The following is a 17,919-nucleotide window of genomic DNA, read 5'->3' as shown; positions in this document are numbered from 1 at the left end:
CCGTGTAGCAAGGGCCAAGGCCTGCTCCAGCGATGTTGGCGCGGCCAGCTGCACGTGGCGCCGCAGCTCCTCGGGCGAGATGGCCTTGAGAAAGGCCTGGAGAGCCATCTCCCGCTGCGCCTCCCGGGGGAAAGTTGGGTATCCTCGGCGGGCGAGGAACATGACATCCGCGGCGACCGGGCCCAGTCGCTCTCCTGGTCGGCGCCGCCGCAGGGCCAGCCTCTCCCGCATCAAGTCCGGCGCCTCCTCTACACCGAAGCGCAGCTGGAGGGCTGCTGCCAGCGCCGTGTAGTCGCCTCTGTCCTCCTCCGGGACGTCCAGGAGCACCTGGCAGGCCGCTCCTTCCAGCGCCGCCGCCAGGTGGCCTGCCATCTCCGCCCGGCTCCAGCCATTCGTCCAGGTTGCGAGCTGGAACTGCGCCTCATAGGTCTCCCAAGGCGCTTCACCATCGTAGCGACCTGGTCGCACCCGCGCCGATGGGTGTGGGAATCGCTGATCGGCTCCGGCAGGGAGGGCATCCTCTCTCCGGGGCGGCCGCCCCAATTCTACTGGCGGGACCACTACTGGGTAGCCCTGGAAAGGGCTGTGGCCACCTGTCGCACCCAGGAGTTGCTCAGGCTCCCTATGTGCGACGCCGATGGGTTCTGTGTCTTTCAGCGTCAGCCGGCGCTTTACGGAATCGGGTAGTGTCTGCCACGAGTTGTTCATTCTGCCCGCTTCTGACACCAATGTAGCGCTTGCAGGTTCTTGTTCAGAACTAAAGAACAGTGGAGACGCGATTAACCAAGCACTGATTTTATTTAACAACCACACCAAAACCTAACACAGGATCTACACACACACATGAGGAGACTGACGAAAACGTACGCACATTTAGGGTGGTAATTACCTAACAACACACTCTACTTTTACAGGACTACACAGGGCACTAGAATTACTAGGACATTATTTACACAGGTAGGGTCAGCCGCTGGTCATCGTGCTGACCCTCAGACTCTTCCCGGCTACCACTCCCAGCATGCCCAGCGGTACTACGAGCGCCTAGGGGCGCTTCCTCCTCACCACCAGGCGAGGGCGTTAAAATATTTACTATATTTATTATACACGTGTAAATTAATTACTGCGAAAATAATTTACTTCGTACACTGTGCAGAGTGCCGTATACTCCTAGTGTTAGATGTGTTTTCGACGTTATATATGCATTTATTAATGTCGTCGATTTTACGGTTGCAATTCGACGTTGATTATACGTCGAGGCGACGTATATATACGTATAGCCGTATTTTCGCCGTGAATATACGTATATTCGACGAATCAATGCCCACAGCTTGGCATACAAGGGTTTTGCGGAGGGGTCTTGCCACCTGCCTGAAAAAAAAACAGTAAAATTTTTGAGTGCCTATAGAGTTTCTATTTTTATTTTCTTGAGAAAAGTTGATACCATTTCCTGGAAACCCCGTCCCCCATCAGTGCGCGGTGCCCGGGGAAAAATCTGTAGGGGGGCTTCTGAAATTCTGAGGGGGGGTGATATTTCGGTTGAAACGGAGCTGTACGGTGCAGCTACCCAAATGAAATCTCGCAGCTATGCCATTGATTAGTGCTTCATGATAGAAGATATCGACTAGCAATCTGGTATTTGCGATGAAGTTCAGTTTCACATTTTTCGTCACTCTCACTGGAGAGTATTGCCTGGAGCGAAAAGTACCATAAGCGTTCATTTTTGCAGCTACATGGACGTTCTGAATCGTTAAGAAAAAATGTTGTAAAACCAACAGAAAGCACAGACTGCTATAACTAGTCCTAGTTATATAACGATTTTAAGTATAATGATAAACTACTGCAAGGAATCGGTCCACCTGAGCAAACAGGATCGTAATGTTGACACTCAATAACGACACTGATATGTGCAGTTCCTGGACGGATAGCCCTCCTGCCCATCAAACAGACTGAGTGACTGTTCGTGTCATTTAGTGTTGTCTGACCATTGACAAAGTACAACTATTTTTTCAGGGCGCAAATTAAGTTATTTAATAACGTGGATTAAATAACTGGATGGCGTGGATTTTTGTCTTAAAGGAAACAGAAGTAGGAGATATATATATGTATGTATGTTTTTGGTGTTTTCCTTGTTTGTGAAATACATATACACACGCACGACACTAACATAAACACACCTCATAATAAAAGAGCAAAGCATTAAGTAGCAGGATTTAAAGGACGTTGAGACCCGAGAATCGCCCTGATTGAGCTCAGTGTGTAAGTCCACCCTGGAGCAAAAGCAGCGATGCTGGCATTCTGGGCATGGTGAATTACTGATCAAGAAAGGGGGTTTTCGAGGTCTCGTTCCTTACCTGTGAACAGTGTGGTGTAAGTCCTCTCTAAAGTCTCTGAGAGGCATTTAGATCTGGAGGTAACAGACGCCCTTGGCTGAATGAGTGCAGGAATGCACAGGTTTTTCAAGTGAAAGCATCCCCTTACTGTATGAGCTGTTACCTCACACACGACAAAAGTAAAAGAGACCGAACATGTGTACTAACTGATGGTTTGAGAAAGTGGTGGAAGGGTCCGTTTATATATCGGAAAAGTGTAAGTTGAAGGAAAAGAAGGAGAAAAATATGGGAAAAGCTGAGTTTGTCAGAGGGAGTCTGGGGCGAAGACACCTGTAAAATAAGCATATGCGTATTGATTGGCAAAAGCACAAGCATGTAGCTCCCACCCTGGTGCACGGCCGGCACCAGTGGTGGAAGATACATGAGAAAAAAAAGAAATTGGGATGTGACTTCTTAAGTGTGTTTACGGGGAAAACAAAAACCCGGAAGAAAAGATACTTTACTCGCTACGAAAGAGTATAAACAAAAGCGAAAAGAGGCAGTGCAGGAGAATCAGAAACTAAAAGAAGAATTAATTCCTGGTCGCACTGCACTAGTTAATGTGTTATATCCTGCTCTCCCATAGGGGAACAGACAGGCAGGAAATGAAAATAATTGGGATCAATTCCCACAGTGACCATATGGAGACGGGGGGTCTGGGTGGGATGACACCTGGTACGAGTGTGATAGAGACAGAACAGGAACTCCCTTCTTAAACAGAGGGTGCCTGCAGACCTGTACTCTCACCCTAAGTGGGAGAGGGCCTGATGTAGCGGGGGCTGGCGCTGTTGATGACAGCGTCACTCTAAGTGTCTCGCACCCCATCGAGGGGGTCCGTACTCGCACCTACCTTCCCTGATTCCCCCATACGATCAAATCCAAAACCGGAAGATATTGACTGGTGGGCTAAAGTACCGCACCCAAAATTAGGAATGCAGCGAACCTGGAGTGCACTTCAGGAATTAAAAGGATTCATGTAGAAGTAAAACAAGAATACAGCACATTGTAGTACGAAGAGAAAAATATATTCTCGATGTGTATGTGTGTTTTATGAATTTGTGTGCCGGCATGTATGTGTGTAACTGTGAGTTTTTGTATACTAAATGACGGTGTGAGTGTGTTTAGCCAGCGGGACTGGCTAGAGACGTAACTAAAGAGACTTGATGAAAATCAACTTAAGGAGATTGGAAAATATAAGAGCGTCTGAAACGTATAAGTACAGTACAGGTGGACGTAAAAGTAGTTAGATAAACAGTGTTTGTATTTTTATACAATTAGTTGCAATAGTGAAAACAATTTGGGTTTATTCGAATGTCTCAGACATGCTGAAACGCTGTAGGTTTAGAATCGAGACTGGGGAGAATAACGTCTTGTGAGAAGATCTGTTTACCTAACGATTAGATCCTGTAAATCCCTTGTAGCCTACCTAAGTCTGTCCCAGTCCAGTGGATTAAAATGTACTGTTAATGGAGTGTTGGTTTCTCTGTTAGGGGATACTGGAGCACTACTGTCATGCTTGTTTCACTCCTCTGTTCAACAGTGTGCTATAGAGTAATGTATATGGGGAGATGGCAGGAGGCCACAGGAGTATTGGGGCACCAAGTTTTACTTGCTGAGTACCAGATTTTAATGGGTGGTTTTATCCCAGATCTATTGGGTTGGAATATTATGCATTACAAAGAATGACTATCCAGAACAGGGTATCACGTGGCTTCAACTGACTGTGATCACTCAGTATGTTGATGGTATTCTGAGTGCTTCCCCTGACGAGGAAACCCACAAGTCTGAGTTGCTTCAGCTTTAGAGTGTCTAATATTAAGCAGTTATGATAAGGCCCTTTTGTGTCGAGCATTGTGTGATTTTAACAGGGCCAGGGTGCAATATTTTTACGGGGTGAGCACAACTTTTAACAGATCTGCTTAAGGGGGGAGTGCAGTACAAGGACAAAATTGCCTTGGTACCAGCAGCAAAAGCCGCCTGTAATAATTTGAAACAAGCTCTCTTACAGGTGCTGAGACTGGGGTTTCCTCAGATGGATCAACCATTCTTTGTATGTAAGTGTGGACAAAGGGTTCTGGGCAGCTGTGCTGACGCAGGAGCATGGAGGTAGGCACTATTATACCATTCGATACTGTAGCCAAAGGGTGGGGGACGGTGAAAATTGAAGAAAATGTAATACTGTTTACTGATGGGTCCTCTCTGATGCATGAGGGAGAACAGAGAACAGGCTGAGCCGTTACAACAGAATTCGAGGTGCTAACAATCGGAAAATGCCCCTCCACTGCCTCAGCACAGCAAGCCAGTTAAGAGCACTGATGGAAGATTGTAAAAAGAAAGATGTTAAAAGGTTACTGTATATGTATATAATGTATGTATTTGTTGCATGTAGGCCACAATTCTGGATGGCTATGGAGAAATAAGATTCTCTCACAACGGCAGGGACTCTAGTTAAGAATACTGGGCTTGTCTCTGAACTGATTTGTAGTTTTACAGCTGCCGACAGAAGCAGCTTGAGTAAGGTGTCAATAACACAATAAATAAAGAATTCCAGTAACTCAAGGTAACAACCATGCAGATGCAGATGCCAGACGAGCGGCACTGGGAGGGCGGGAGTCTGAGACCCCTGTGAAACCTCTACTGGGGAAAAGGGAGAATTCAGGTTGAGGCCTTTAATAGATGTTTAATAGTGGTTAGAACAAATGTGTAAAGAATGTGGGGTTGTATGATGATGTGATGTGGGCTGGCACATACCCAAGTGTATGATAAAGATGATCCCGTGGTACGGACTGCCCTGCCCCTTGGATACTGATCTAGGGGCAGACTACACTGGGAAGGTGTGCCAGGCTGTAATTGCCTCACTAGGGGTAAGTTGGAAGTCACATTGCCCCCATCACCCACAGTCTGAAAGACCAACTAAGGAAATATCAACTGAAGGGACACCGTGGGTAGATGCTCTACCTGCAGTCCTGTGCACCCCCAACATTCTTCTTTGCGCATCTGTGAAAGGTAAACTCTTGAGCAAACTCTGAACCAGCTCTAAGGAAACTAATCTGATTAGACGTTACTTTGACTCATCTTTTTACTCTCAGTGCTGGATTGCTCAAACTCCAGCTAGGGTTAGGTTTAACATTCCCACGCTACTTAGACACTTTGTTTACGCTCAGTGCTGGATTTTGGGAACTTCAGGACGAGTGGGAATTTTCTCCTATCTGTCAATTCTGTTTTGTTTTGGAGACTCTTGGCTGCCTATATTGTACAGTGCAGCGTGAAGGAAACATTTTCCAAAACTGTGTCAGCTCAAAAGTTGTAAGAAAACCTCTCCAGCTGCTTTACCTCTCTTCATTTTTGTCATTTAATGTGACAATCGATGTATAACTGGAGCCTCACATATGCAAATGGTGAGGCTCCAGTTCGACACCACTTTACAGTATATGACAAAAGCATGGCAGACTGTGCCGGACCAGCTGGTAACTTCCGCTTATTTTGACCATATTAAACATTGGAAATCTTCCCACTTGCATTTGTGACACTTGATTTTGGCTCCACCTAAGACACTCTTAAATCTTCAAACACTTTTCTCTTCTCCCGCAACACTCTTGTCTGTCGGCACTGTGTGGCAGTGTTGCAGGACAACCCATCTCACCACGGAAAGGAACCTAACAGCTTTGGTAAGAGAGGAGGAAAGGACATGGCCCGTACGGGGCTCGAACCCGTGACCTTGGCGTTATTAGCACCACACTCTAACCAACTGAGCTAACCGGCCTCGTGACAGTGCCCCTCTCTGTGCTGCAAAAAATCAAACTCAGGGAATTTCTTTTGTCCTCCTTTGAATAGAAAGCCGTGTAATTCAGTGTACGGGCTTTCTCATGCAGTTTCATGGTTTCACAGCATTATTCAGCTGATTTTAAATGTACCTAAAGGAGAAACATTATTGAAGACCATCAATTACCAAGAGCTTTTGTCAAAGGTTTTGGTGGTCATTTTTAATGACCACAGAGCACTATGACCTCAGTTTTACATCTCATCCAAAAGACAGCGCCCTTTTACAACACAGCTTCTCCGTCACTATATTGGGAGATTGGGACCCGCACAGACCTCAGGGTGAGCGCCTCCCCGCTGGCCCCATTAACACCACTTTCAGCTGGAAGCTTTGTTTTTCCCTGTAGCTCACCCTCATCCAGGTACTGACCTGGCTCACACCTGCTTAGCTTCAGTGGGTTTTCAGTTGCGAGTTGCAAAAGTTGGGATGCAAGTGATGGAGCCGTTCGCTGCAAAAGCCACTGCATTGGCCAGGAATGGAAACCAAGCCTCCTGCGTGGCAGGTGAGAGTTCTAACAATGAACCACCAATGCTCAATGCCTGTACCTTCAAAAAAGACGCTTTTTTCGTGCTGTGTGCAAAAAGCGTCGACATCTACTTCCAGCTGCAAAATGCCATCCGCGGACGCTGTGAATTTATTTATTTAGACACCGCTCAGAATCCCCTGTAAGATTCTCCTTCAATTCCGTTTTGCAGTGCTTTAGCTCTTTCAAAAGGCTTCGCTTTGCTAGTCACAATCCAAGGCTTGTGACAGCATTTGAAAACACTTGCCACTGCGTTGGCCGGGAATCGAACCCGGGTCAACTGCTTGGAAGGTAGCTATGCTCACCACTATACCACCAACACATGCCCGGGGGAACCCTCCAGGACACCACCAGAGAATGCTCACGATTTCAGAAGCTGTCTCCGGGACGTGCTGATTCCACACATCCTGAATAAATCATGTTATTGTTAGTTGCTGTAGCTAGACGTTCAAATGAGTTTCATGGCCAGATGGACTGTTTCCTCAAGTGGTATAGTATTGCAGTAAGACAGCACGATGCCTGCAAGACTATGTCACGCTAAACGCCACAGATTGTGTTTGTCCGTTCGTGTCAGTCGTCCTGCAGCCACGGGAAGTGGGACACAAACATGCTGCAATGCTTTCAAGACATTAGGATTTGTTTGTGCAACATCCGAGAAGAGTACTTGTGGCTTGAATGTGACTGAGCAAGGTGTTTAAAGACAGAGACTGAAAACTGTTAAAGGATGAGTCAAAGTAACGTCTAATCGGATTAGTTTCCTTAGAGCTGGTTCAGAGTTTGCTCAAGAGTTTACCTTTCACAGATGCGCAAAGAAGAATGTTGGGGGTGCACGCTTCAAGGCGCCTTACAGCTGTAGGGAGTGATTTCAGACGATTCGTGGCGTGTGCTCATTCCCATATACCGTACGCCCCGGGGTGCAGTGCTAGGATGACGTACAATACTGCTTGGACACGTAACGGCGTTATATGCAAGTGCGGGACGTGAGGGTTTTGCGTTTGTTCGTTTTGTTTTGCTCTGCTTTGCTTTGTTTTGCTTTCCATCGCGTTGGTAAGAGCGTAAATAAAAAGGCGATTCCTGTGTCGACCACTAATGTAAGAGCTATTTCAAGTGCGCCGTGGTGCGGCTTTTCAAATGCTTAACAGGATGATTTTGCATGCACGCGTGCTTTCATGCAGTCGTGTGTGCAACCATGTCTGCTTACGTGCAAACGGGCGTGGTTTCATGTATGCAAAAAACTTTCCTGGGCTCTTCTGAAGCACATAAAATTATTTGGAGATATACATTTCTCTTATTTCCCTCTTAGGCTCTAGAATTGATAACTTTTTTTTCATTTTTGGCATTTTTCATCATTTTCCAGAAAGTGGTTGCAAGCCCGATATCATGCGAAGAAACTTCAGGATTCGGGGATCAGTCAATGGATTTTCTTCAAAGTTGGATTTTTGCACTCTGTGGACACAGAGATGTTGTTCTATAATGGTTTTTTTTTTTCAAATTTAAAAATATCATTTTTTCATGGAGCTTTGAATGGGATGGATTCACCCTCCTTTAGCTAGGACAGAGCTCCAGGAGCCTGGGTAGGATTCTAGCTTTCTCCCCTTGCAGGCACCTGGCACAGAAGACAATATTTTTTTCCTTAAAATCTTTTTTTTTGTGTTCCTTGTTGTTCCAAACTTAATTTTAATCACTTTTAATTAGAGATTTTATTAAAAATAGTGCAATAAATGACTAATTTCACAAAAATTAATGTAATATAAAACGGATGTTTTCAACTTTATTGTAGTGTTTTAGAAACTAATATGTCTTCAAAAATGGTTGTTTTTCACTCCTATGAATGAAAACTGTTGTTATATGATGTTTTTTTTTTCAAATTTTAAATGATCATTTTTTCATGGAGCTTTGAAGGGGATGGATTCACCCTCCTTTAGCCAGGACAGAGCTCCAGGAGCCTGGGTAGGATTCTAGCTTTCTCCCCTTGCAGGCACCTGGCACAGAAGACATCATTTTTTTCCTCTTGCTCAGGGCCGCTGGAATGCAGGTAGATTCTTTTCAACATGCTTTTACATAATATGTTGTAACAATGATTTCAAAAAGAAACTACAGAAGCCTTACAGATTAAAAATATCTCACCTTGTGCTCATTTCCCTCTATTCCCCGTGTTGCAGTGGTGGGATGACGTAAATTACTGCTTCGACACGTAACGGCATTATAATCAAGTGCAAGAGCTGAGGGCTTTAGTTTTGTTTCGTTTTCCATGGCGTTCGTAAGCGCGCAAATCAAAGGCAATTCCTGCGTCTAACACGAATGTAAATGCTTTTGAAAGTGCAGTGTGGTGCATTTGTGGTTTGTTGATGTTTTTTCTGTCTGCCAAAGTTGCATTTTGACATCCGGACGGGGAGACTTTATCATTTGAACGTGAAGCCAGCCTTAAACCCTCTGAGGCGTGTCTGTCTGCCGGCACGTATTTTGTGAAAGGTATTTTTTCGCTGTAGTCGTGGCCGAGTGGTTAAGGCGATGGACTCGAAATCCATTGCGGACTCCCCGCGCAGGTTCGAATCCTGCCGACTACGGCGTCTGCCGCACGTCGCTTTGTGCCTGCGCTGAAAAGGTGTAGTGCCGCTTCTCCTTTCCTCGTGCTATAAAAACGCTAAATCGCTTGTCCCCGCTGCCATGGAAATCAATTCTTCAGGTAACCACACACTTTGTGTTCGCACCTCTGGTGCTCTACTTATGCCTTTGAAAACCTAATGAATAAAGCTGAAAGAATCGACACAATATGTAGGTGCTCGTAAAGCACGCAGTAAAGAACTGTTAACAGCAAGGGTTTCAGTGGGTTAACTGAGGAGAAGGCGTGATCGCTAATTGTTGACTTTGTATTTGGTGTTAGAAACACTCTTACTGTGCATGACATGCAACAAATGTAGCCACAGAAATTGCATCACGCTTTCATGTATGCTATTGCAGACACCAACGTTGCCTAGATAGAAAACCGAAATAGCCGTGGGTTTGCTTGCTGGTCTGAAGGATCTCTCTTCGAATCTCTATCATTTGTCAATGGAAGTAAAAGGCGCTGCAATCTCATACGTTCAGAATCAAACTCGCAGCTGTTGTTCGACTTTATTTCTTGACTAATTACAACTGAGTGTTGCATGAGCAGTTACGTAAACTTGTCTGGTATATTTGAACACAGATGCCGTTCTTCAATTAAAACTAACAGTACATTGTCAGGGACATTCAGTTCTATAAAAACAAGAGACAGACAAGAGAATATTTCTACCTTTCATGTGGAGTACGTGTTGACTTACTGATCGGAATAATTGAAAAGTTCGGGTCATAGCCGATGCAGTGCGTGCTAATTAGAACAACAGCAACGCTGAGCTCTCAGCACCGTACTGAGCCCAGGTGTTTTTCTAAAGCTGTCAGGTGCAGTTCATTTACAGTACGCCCCGTGTCTCAACGGTAGGACGGAGTCAAATACTGCCTCGACACGCAACAGCATTATAATAAACCGCAGGACTTGAGGGCTGTTCTCTTTGAATGTTCCAAGGCATTCGTAAGAGCGTAGGTCAAGGGCCATTCGTGCATCTCCTGTAACTCGAGTAAAAATGCTATTCAAAGTGCAGTGACTGAAATCGTCGTCCACATGTCTCCGTTGTTGATTTATTTCTGTCTAAGAAAGTTCTATTTTCATGTCCGAACGGGGAGACTTTATCATTCCAACTTGAAGCCACCCTTAAGTACTCTGAGGTGTGTGTCTGCTTACACGTATGGCGTAAAAGGTTTCTTAAACGGAGAGCGAACTTGAAAAAAGTTGCCGCCGCCGCCGCCTCGCACTCCCTGTTCGATTGTAGCAAGAAGCCAACAGCTGGCGTATTTACTGTAATCGTGGCCGAGTGGTTAAGGCAACACATTTGAAATCTGTTTGGGTCTCCCTGCGCAGGTTCAAATTCTGCCGACTACGGTGCTCTCGTGCGTGCATGAAAAAGGACCAGCGCTGTTTTGTTTTCGCTGGGACCTTTAACACTCTAAATCGCCTAGACCCACTGCCTTGGAAATCGATTCTTCAGCACCCACGAGTGACGCTTTGCAGCTGGACGCAGATAACGATGCTTTTCTGCAACGAGCTTTCCAGCTGAATTTTCTCGGCAGCTCCATACTGAACCTGTTCTCCATTGCAACATAGCGGAGGCTCGTCACGTCTATAGCAAGGCTGTGTAGGACCGCATACGCCACAGTGACTTGTACACAGACCACATGAAAGGCAAGCAAAATACACTTTTAAAATTCCAAAGACTCACAAGGTCAGAGGAACAGCGATGACCTGAACAGATCTGTTACAGAAGTCTAGGTTGACCTTTTTAGAGCTGTAATTGCATTTTTGTTTAATAGAAGATCACATCTACTCGCATGTACCAGCACCTTACAGTTTATTGATGTTAATTCTATTTAAGTAATAAGATTGCTAACGATGTTTGACTTTAGCCGGTGTTTTTTAGAACAAATTGCTTACTCTTCTGTAAGGAATACGCAGTACGTGCCTTTGTCAGTCATTGCTCACCATACCTGTAACTTTCTTATCTAACTCACTTCCTCAAATGGTGAAGGTCCACAAACATAAATGAAAAAAAGCCTTGTTGTAGATGAGGTGCACAAAAAAGCAGCCCCTGATAGTGTATAACACATTTGTACTATTGCAGAGACACATGTAACATATATATATATTGTATATATATATATGAAACAGAAATAGAAACAGAAACAGGAATCGCTTACTCACCTGGAGAATCTCTGTAGGAATATCTAGCATTTATCAATGGAAATAAAAGCTGCTTTAATACAGTGCATGTTCAAACTCAAACCCTCAGCTGCTGTTCTTGTTTGTTTTGGGACAAATTGCAACTGAGCATCGCATGAGCCGTTACGTACCCTTATCTGTTAGGGAATTTCAAGGGAGGAGTTAGGTCAGAATGGGTAGGCTGCAAAACAACAAGTAAAGATTTATTCCAAGATGAAACGTTGTGGCGATTTTCTTATCTTTTCAGCATGGACTAAACTTTTACGTGTTCCTTATATGCTATATATGTATATATTAGCACCAATGTCGTTCTTAAAAACTAACATGAAATTGTCAGGGACATTCAGCTATATACAAAGACGAGACAGACAAAGTAATAATTCTGTATTAACGTGGCCTACATATTGACGCAATGATCGAACTAACTGACATGTTCTGATTCAGATCTCCTGCAGTTCATGCCAATTAGAACAATAGCAATGCTGAGTCCTCCCCACCCTACTGAGCACAAATTCAGCTGCTCTCCAGTTCTGTTCTGCATGTTTTTTCATTGCAATTGAGCTCGGAGCTGGAGATGATCTCCATACAGTTCTGTGTTAACTAGCCCGCACTTGCGTGCTAATTTACGGGTTGTGGCAAATGCTTTTCTATAGTTCATATACATGACGGCAACCTGTTACCGAGGAACCTGAGAGGTTTAAAAGCCTCACGAGCCAGGCAGGACTCAGACCTACAATCTTCTGATCCAAAGTCAGGCGCGTTATCCATTACGCCACTGGCCCATAGAACATGCGCTTGCACTCCACCACAGAGAGCTCTACACTGCTACTAGTAGTACACTTCCCCATCTAAATTTTCACAGCAAGAAACTTGTGTTTCCTACTATTTTTATCAGGTTTAAAATGTCATCTCCTTAAAACAAAAAAAGTGTTGATGTGTCGTGCTGAAATTCCGATTGATTTTGAATTCAAAGAAAAAAGGTTTTCTTCCAAAACACCATGAAATTGTCACATCTTGCAGACAATAGGTGTATTCCATGTTGAAAAGAGAAGAAAGAAAACCATGGAGCCTTTTACAGGTGTGAGGCTTCTTCAGGTGTGAGAAGACCTCACAGCTGAAACGCTGTGTTTCCGTTCTTCTCTTTTCAGCATGCAATAAACCTATTACTTGTTCCTTTGCAGCCGAGGCATGCTGACGTAGCTACCCAGCTGAACATCTTGCAGACTCTACAGTACTTCTCTCCTGTAGAAGTAAAGCAGGGCTTGCTGGGTGAGCTTTTGCTCCGGTAAATTAGGTCACGTGTCATGTTAAATCACTTCTTCTAAACACAACATTTGCTGGTGCTAGCTTTCCCCATGAAAAGAGACATTTCCCTTACAGTACATGACATATCGTTTTTATTCTATCAATAAATATAGAAATTAAACAAAAGAAAAAATGGTGTCGCCAAAGAATGCACAGCTCTGTCGCCTTGGGGAGGTGTCAAGGGCATTGAGCTCCTTGGACATGAAAAGTGCCCGATAAATGCCATTTCTCATCATTTCTCTTGGCGTCAGTTCTGCTATTAAATGGGAAAGAGGCAACGGGCTCAGAGATTATGTTAAGTGCACACCGAGCGCAGATGTGTCCAAGTGTCTGTAAAAGTGCGGTGCTCCCTAGTGGCTTAAAGTGCCTGCCTAGTAAGCAGGCGATCCTGGGTCTGAATACCAGCTGTGCCTCTCTCCGTGTCTTGTTGTGCCAAATGTATCATTTCAGACAAACATGTACAGCTTTGTTCAGTTTAATGCAAGAATTCATTTCCTTTCTGGAATAACTTGTTTTTGAAGAAATCCATACATTTTGTGAAAGATGAAATCCATTTCTTGGTTGTCAGTGAAAAATTATTGCTGGCTACGAGAAGCGCAAACGATTGTTTTCTTTGACCATAAACCTGCAAATGTAGGGAGCACAAAAGACCGTCAGACTCTGTGGTGCAATCGGTTAGTGCATTTGGCTGTTAACTGAACAGTTGGTGGTTCAAGCCCCTCCAGTATGCGTGTCTCAGTTTTTCCAATGTAAACATCATCACCATCGCTAAAGAAGATGGCGCAGAAGGCTCCACAGCCGAAACGTTGTGCTTCTTTTCTTCTCTTTTCAGCATGGAGTAAACCTTTGCTTTATCCTTTGCAGCCTAAGCATGCTGACGCAGCTACCTTTCTCTTAACGCGCCTCAATCATTATTCACCAAAACGATCAGCAGAATAAGTCGCCTTTGTGGTGATGTCACTCCTCTGCTTCACAAATGTCCTTAGTGACGGGCCATTTCTTTCTGCCATTTTTCCGGAGCGGTTATTGATTGCTCCATCATTTCCCTCTTACTTTCCATCACTAGATTGAAAAAAAAAACAGAAACAGGCTGACAGGACGACAATCAAATTGCAAAAACTCATCAAAGCACTCGATAGAGTATTTGAATCCACAAGTAGCTACGAGCAACTTTGTCCTGGCTTGCATGAAAGTCGGAAAATGTCAAAAAGAAAAAGATGGTGGCTTTTTCATATTCGTTCTTTTATTTTTAGTTCGTTGCTTCTTCTGTCCATTGTCCTCCTGCCTGGCTCTTGACCTGTTTGAACGCACACAGTAGACTTTCATGCAGGGGATTTGTCCTGAGCCTCTGTGAAAGACCCACCCACCCCCATAAATAACTGCTCTAGAAACACATGAATGCAAAACTAAACCACAGCTTAAAGAGGAGCTTGTCATGACCGCCAGGCAGTTAAGACCAACTCTTAAGCGATCTAATCAGCACCAGCAGTGGGTGATTATTAACAAACGCCGCCGCACGAGTTAACCCACCTGCACACACTCCACCGTGCGGTACGCAGTGCTATTTTTACCATCTTTACCTGCTTCCCGCTGGTATTGAGTCTACTCCTTGAGAGCTCTACCTGGCGTTTTTTCCATTACCTCGTTTATTCTGGATATTGGACTCCCCTTCTGCCTTTTTGACTTTGGACCTCGCCTCTCACCTCGGACTGTTTGCCACCAGTGTTCTCCCTGGATTACGACTTACCTTACGCCTCTTGACAACGAAACAAAGCAAAGCAGAGCAAAACAAAACGAACAAACGAAAACCCTCACGTCCCGCACTTGCATATAACGCCGTTACGTGCCCAAGCGGTATTGTACGTCATCCTAGCACTGCACCCCGGGGCGTATGGTATATGGGAACGAGCACACACCACGAATCGTCTCGAATCACTCCCTACAGCTGTAAGGCACCTTGAAGCGTGCGCCCCCAACATTCTTCTTTGCGCATCTGTGAAAGGTAAACTCTTGAGCAAACTCTGAACCAGCTCTAAGGAAACTAATCCGATTAGACGTTACTTTGACTCATCCTTTAAGGGACCCTTGTTAATTGGAGAATCCAATGATTTCGAATGAATTCTGTATGCGTTAAAAGACAGCTATACACAGAAAACATGCAGGACACTTCTCATGATGTTTCCCGAGCCGAAACACAGTGCGTTTTTCCAAGCCATCTGACAAAGCCCGCCCACTGAAAACTGCAGCAGATCGTGTAAAGACGTTCAACTTTGTAACTACTGCACGCACGCACAGGAAGCAGAAAAAATTCCTCTTTTCAAACTGTCAAAGGTTTGCTTTGCGAACACTGCAGGACATCGCACAATCGCTTTTGAACGGGGATAAACGATTTCTTATGGGGCGCAGTAAGTACAGACGTTTAAAAAGCTCCACTCATGCCGACGATGCAGCATGAAGAAGCGCAACCCAACGTTTGACAGACAAAAGCCGGGCGCCGCTACGAGCAATATGAAATCAAACTGACAGCACACGGCGTTTCGCGCTGACACAAAAGTAATCTCGACAGACGCTGTTCTCTGCATAACGCTGAAAGAGCTAAAGAGCGTTTCTGTTGAGACGTAACAAGCTCGTTTCTTTCTACCATGATGTCACCATGACAAAATCTGTCTTTAAACACCTTGCTCAGTTTCTGACGAGACTGTCAAAAATTGCTTTCGCCGATTCTATTGCAAACCGGTGGAAGCGGGGTATTGGGAAAAGTTTTCAACTAGCAATAATCGCGCCTCGGCTAAACCTCACAGGCTCCGATACTGCCACTGCGCAAAGCTGACGGTTGCCAGGCAACCGCGGGGATCCTATGGAAATCGTTATCAATCGTCTCATGGCATGTCGTTGCTGTAACGCTTCATATTTGTCGTCTTCTTCTTCTAGCTTGAGGTTTTGAAGAATTTCATGACAGACAAGGGCTCCGTCGGGAACAAAGGGCGTTGTGAGAAAACCGTTGCTTATTTTCAGCAGCAGAAATACAACCCTTTAAATACAAGATGAGAGAACAATGACGAAGGGCATGCCGGGAGGAACTCATGCACTACAGAGGAAAGGGGGCGGGCATGTACAGTTCACATTCAAGCCACAAGTACTCTTCTCGGATGTTGCACAAACAAATCCTACCGTCTTGAAAGCATTGCAGCATGTTTGTGTCCCACTTCCCGTGGCTGCAGGACGACTGACACGAACGGACAAACACAATCTGTGGCGTTTAGCGTGACATAGTCTTGCAGGCATCGTGCTGTCTCACTGCAATACTATACCGCTGGAGGAAACAGTCCATCTGACCATGAAACTCATTTGAACGTCTAGCTACAGCAACTAACAATATCATGATTTATTCAGGATGTGTGGAATCAGCACGTCCCGGAGACAGCTTCCGAAATCGTGAGCATTCTCTGGTGTCGAACTGTGTGTCGAACTGGAGCCTCACTATTTGCATATGTGAGGCTCCAGTTATACATCGAGTGTTACATTAAATGACAAAAATGAAGAGAGTTAAAGCAGCTGGAGAGGTTTTCTTACAACTTTTGAGCTGACACAGTTTTGGAAAATGTTTCCTTCACGCTGCACTGTACCACATAGGCAGCCAAGAGTCTCCAAAACAAAACAGAATGGACAGATAGGAGAAAATTCCCAGTCGTCCTGAAGCTCCCAAAATCCAGCACTGAGCGTAAACAAAGTGTCTAAGTAGCATTGGAATGCTAACCCTAACCCTAGCTGGAGTTTGAGCAATCCAGCACTGAACGTAAAAAGATGAGTCAAAGTAAAGTCTAATCGGATTAGTTTCCTTAGAGCTGGTTCAAAGTTTGCTCAAGAGTTTACCTTTCACAGATGCGCAAAGAAGAATGTTGGGGGTGCACGCTTCAAGGCGCCTTACAGCTGTAGGGAGTGATTCGAGACGATTCGTGGCGTGTGCTCTTTCCCATATACCGTACGCCCCGGGGTGCAGTGCTAGGATGACGTACAATACCGCTTGGGCACGTAACGGCGTTATATGCAAGTGCGGGACGTGAGGGTTTTCGTTTGTTCGTTTTGTTTTGCTCTGTTCTGCTTTGCTTTGTTTTGCTTTCCATCGCGTTGGTAAGAGCGTAAATAAAAAGGCGATTCCTGCGTCTACCACTAATGTAAGAGCTATTTCAAGTGCGGCGTGGTGCGGCTTTTCAAATGCTCAACAGGATGACTTCGCATGCACGCGTGCTTTCATGCAGTCGTGTGTGCAACCATGTCCTCTTACGTGCAAACGGGCGTGGTTTCATGTATGCAAAAAACTTTCCTGGGCTCTTCTGAAGCACATAAAATTATTTGGAGATATACCTTTGTCTTGTTTTCCTCTTAGGCTCTAGAATTGATAACTTTTTTTTCATTTTTGGCATTTTTCATCATTTTCCAGAAAGTGGTTGCAAGCCCGATATCATGCAAAGAAACTTCAGGATTCAGGGACCAGTCAATGGATTTTTTTCAAAGTTGGATTTTTGCACTCTGTGGACCAAGAGATGTTGTTCTATAATGTTTTTTTTTTCAAATTTAAAAATATCATTTTTTCATGGAGCTTTGAAGGGGATGGATTCACCCTCCTTTAGCCAGGAAAGAGCTCCAGGAGCCTGGGTAGGATTCTAGCTTTCTCCCCTTTCAGGCACCTGGCACAGAAGACATCATTTTTTTCCTTAAAATCTTTTTTTTTGTGTTTCTTGTTGTTCCAAACTTAATTTTAATCACTTTTAATTAGAGATTTTATTAAAAATAGTGCAAAAAATGACTAATTTCACAAAAAATAATGTAATATAAAACGGATGTTTTTAACTTTATTGTAGTGTTTTAGAAACTAATATGTCTTCAAAAATGGTTGTTTTTCACTCCTAGGAATGAAAGCTGTTGTTATATGATGTTTATTTTCAAATTTAGAAAAATCAAAGGATTCTAGCTTTCTCCCCTTGCAGGCTTCGGACACAGAGAACCTCATGGTTTTCCTAAAAATCATTTTTTTTATGTTCCCTGGTGTTCCAAACTTAGTTTTAATCAATTTTAATTTGTTATTATGTTAAAAACAGGGTAATAAATT

At 44.4% G+C, this 17,919-nt stretch overlaps 4 non-coding genes across 4 annotated transcripts; 1 reads left to right on the top strand and 3 right to left on the bottom strand.

The window, feature by feature from the left end:
- Positions 1–6,058: 6,058 nt before the first annotated feature.
- trnai-aau (transfer RNA isoleucine (anticodon AAU)) lies at positions 6,059–6,132 on the bottom strand. Its single transcript has one exon. It is a non-coding gene; the product is annotated as a tRNA-Ile (tRNA).
- Positions 6,133–6,962: 830 nt separating this feature from the next.
- trnag-ucc (transfer RNA glycine (anticodon UCC)) lies at positions 6,963–7,034 on the bottom strand. Its single transcript has one exon. It is a non-coding gene; the product is annotated as a tRNA-Gly (tRNA).
- A 2,163-nt stretch (positions 7,035–9,197) lies between these two features.
- On the top strand, positions 9,198–9,279 carry trnas-cga (transfer RNA serine (anticodon CGA)). Its single transcript has one exon. It is a non-coding gene; the product is annotated as a tRNA-Ser (tRNA).
- Positions 9,280–15,495: 6,216 nt separating this feature from the next.
- Positions 15,496–15,637, bottom strand: LOC138228270 (U4 spliceosomal RNA). The gene has a single exon (XR_011185356.1). It is a non-coding gene; the product is annotated as a U4 spliceosomal RNA (small nuclear RNA).
- Positions 15,638–17,919: the final 2,282 nt, after the last annotated feature.

Source organism: Lepisosteus oculatus, unplaced genomic scaffold (assembly GCF_040954835.1).
Source record: "Lepisosteus oculatus isolate fLepOcu1 unplaced genomic scaffold, fLepOcu1.hap2 HAP2_SCAFFOLD_40, whole genome shotgun sequence".
Lineage (NCBI taxonomy): Eukaryota > Metazoa > Chordata > Actinopteri > Semionotiformes > Lepisosteidae > Lepisosteus > Lepisosteus oculatus.
This window is presented reverse-complemented; position numbering and strand designations above follow the sequence as displayed.